The 2,579-nt window shown below is 38.4% G+C and overlaps 1 non-coding gene across 1 annotated transcript; it reads left to right on the forward strand.

Annotated features, from left to right (window-relative positions):
• Window positions 1-1,070: 1,070 nt before the first annotated feature.
• On the forward strand, window positions 1,071-1,178 carry LOC130953377 (small nucleolar RNA R71). Its single transcript, XR_009075547.1, has one exon. It is a non-coding gene; the product is annotated as a small nucleolar RNA R71 (small nucleolar RNA).
• Window positions 1,179-2,579: the final 1,401 nt, after the last annotated feature.

A 2,579-nucleotide genomic window follows, 5' to 3' on the forward strand; every position in this document is an offset into this window, starting at 1 on the left:
GACAAGTCATCCAGTTCTTTGGTGAGCAAGGGAGGTTCATCCTCCCAAGTCTCATTTCCAAATAACTTGTCATTCAGTTTCATGATTGCTCCAAGGTATTTAGCAACTTGCTCTTCAGTGACATACTCATCCTCTTCAGAGGAAGAATACTCATCAGAGCTCATGAATGGCAGAAGTAAGTCCAATGGAATCTCTATGGTCTCATTTTGAGCCTCAGATTCCCATTGGAACTCAGAGGAGATTGGTACACGCCCACTGAGGTCTTCCTCAGTGGCGTCCTCCTCTTCTCTTTCCTCTCCATATTCGGCCATATCTATGGCTTTGCACTCTCCTTTTGGATTTTCTTCTGTATTACTTGGGAGAGTGCTAGGAGGGAGTTCAGTGACTTTCTTGCTCAGCTGACCCACTTGTCCTTCCAAATTTCTGATGGAGGACCTTGTTTCATTCATGAAACTTTGAGTGGTCTTTATTAGATCAGAGACCATTGTTGCTAAGTCAGAAGTATTCTGCTTAGAACTCTCTGTCTGCTGCTGAGAAGATGATGGAAAAGGCTTGCCATTGCTAAACCTGTTTCTTCCACCATTATTGTTATTGAGACCTTGTTGAGGTCTCTCTTGATTCTTCCATGAGAAATTGGGGTGATTTCTCCATGAAGAATTGTAGGTGTTTCCATAGGGTTCTCCTAGGTAATTCACCTCTTCCATAGAAGGGTTCTCAGGATCGTAGGCTTCTTCCTCAGATGAAGCTTCCTTAGTACTGCTTGGTGCATTTTGCATTCCAGACAGACTTTGAGAAATCAAATTGACTTGTTGAGTCAATATCTTGTTCTGAGCCAATATGGCATTCAGAGTATCAATCTCAAGAACTCCTTTCTTCTGACTAGTCCCATTGTTCACAGGATTCCTTTCAGAAGTGTACATGAATTGGTTATTTGCAACCATTTCAATCAATTCTTGAGCTTCTGCAGGCGTCTTCTTCAGATGAAGAGATCCTCCAGCAGAGCTATCCAAAGACATCTTGGATAGTTCAGAGAGACCATCATAGAAAATACCTATGATGCTCCATTCAGAAAGCATGTCTGAAGGACATCTTCTGATTAATTGTTTGTATCTTTCCCAAGCTTCATAGAGGGATTCTCCATCCTTCTGTCTGAAGGTCTGGACTTCCACTCTAAGCTTACTCCATCTTTGTGGTGGAAAGAACTTTGCCAAGAAGGCATTGACTAGCTTTTCCCAAGAGTCCAGGCTTTCTTTAGGTTGAGAATCCAACCATATTCTAGCTCTGTCTCTTACAGCAAAAGGGAATAGCATCAGTCTGTAGATCTCAGGGTTAACCCCATTAGTCTTGACTGTGTCACAGATTTGCAAGAATTCAGCTAAGAACTGATGAGGATCTTCCATTGGAAGTCCATGGAACTTGCAATTCTGTTGCATTAGAGAAACTAATTGAGGCTTAAGCTCAAAGTTGTTTGCTCCAATGGCAGGGATAGAGATGCTTCTCCCATAGAAATCAGGAGTAGGTGCAGTGAAGTCACCCAGCACCTTCCTTGCATTGTTGGCATTGTTGTTGTTTTCGGCTGTCATGTCTTCTTCTTCTTTGAAGAATTCGGTCAGGTCCTCTAAAGAGAGTTGTGCTTTGGCTTCTCTTAGCTTTCTCTTCAAGGTCCTTTCAGGTTCAGGGTCAGCTTCAACAAGAATGCCTTTGTCTTTGTTCCTGCTCATATGAAAGAGAAGAGAAAAAGAAAATGTGGAATCCTCTATGTCACAGTATAGAGATTCCTTGAAGTGTCAGAGGAAAAGAGAAATAGAAAGAAGAAGGAGAAGAAGAATTCGATCTTTAATTAGATAAGGTTCGAATTGTGCATTTAGAAGGAGTGGTACTCCATAAATAGTAGGATGTGGGAAGGAGGGAAGAGAATTTTCGAAAATTCAATCAAAAGATTTTGAAAACATTTTGAAAATTTGATTGAAAATTTTCGAAAATTCAAAGTGAAGAAGAAATCAATTGATTTTTGAAAAAGATTTTGAAATTAGAAATAAAAAAGATTTGATTGAAAACTATTTTGAAAAAGATGAGGTTAAAAAGATTTGATTGAAAAGTTATGGTTTTTAAAAAGATGTGATTGAGAAGATATGATTTGAAAACAATTTTAAAAGATATGATTTGAAAACAATTTGAAAAGATATGATTTGAAAATTAATGACTTGCCTAACAAGAAAAGATATGATTCAAACATAAAACCTTTCTTAATAGAAAAGGCAAAAAATGTTCAATCAAATCATTAATTGTTAGTAAGTATCTTTGAAAAAGGAAAGAAATTGATTTTGAAAACATTTGATTGAAAAGATATGATTTGAAAAAGATTTGGTTTTAAAAAACTTTGGAAACTTGAAAAAAAAATTGATTTTGAAAACAAAATCTTCCCCCTAGCACCATCCTGGCGTTAAACGCCCAGAATGGTATACATTCTGGCGTTTAACGCCCAAAATGCTACCTCTTTGGGCGTTAAACGCCCAACCAGGTACCCTGGCTGGCGTTTAAACGCCAGTCTGCCTTCTTCACTGGGCATTTTTGAATGC

The sequence above is a fragment of the Arachis stenosperma genome, chromosome 9 (assembly GCF_014773155.1).
Source record: "Arachis stenosperma cultivar V10309 chromosome 9, arast.V10309.gnm1.PFL2, whole genome shotgun sequence".
Lineage (NCBI taxonomy): Eukaryota > Viridiplantae > Streptophyta > Magnoliopsida > Fabales > Fabaceae > Arachis > Arachis stenosperma.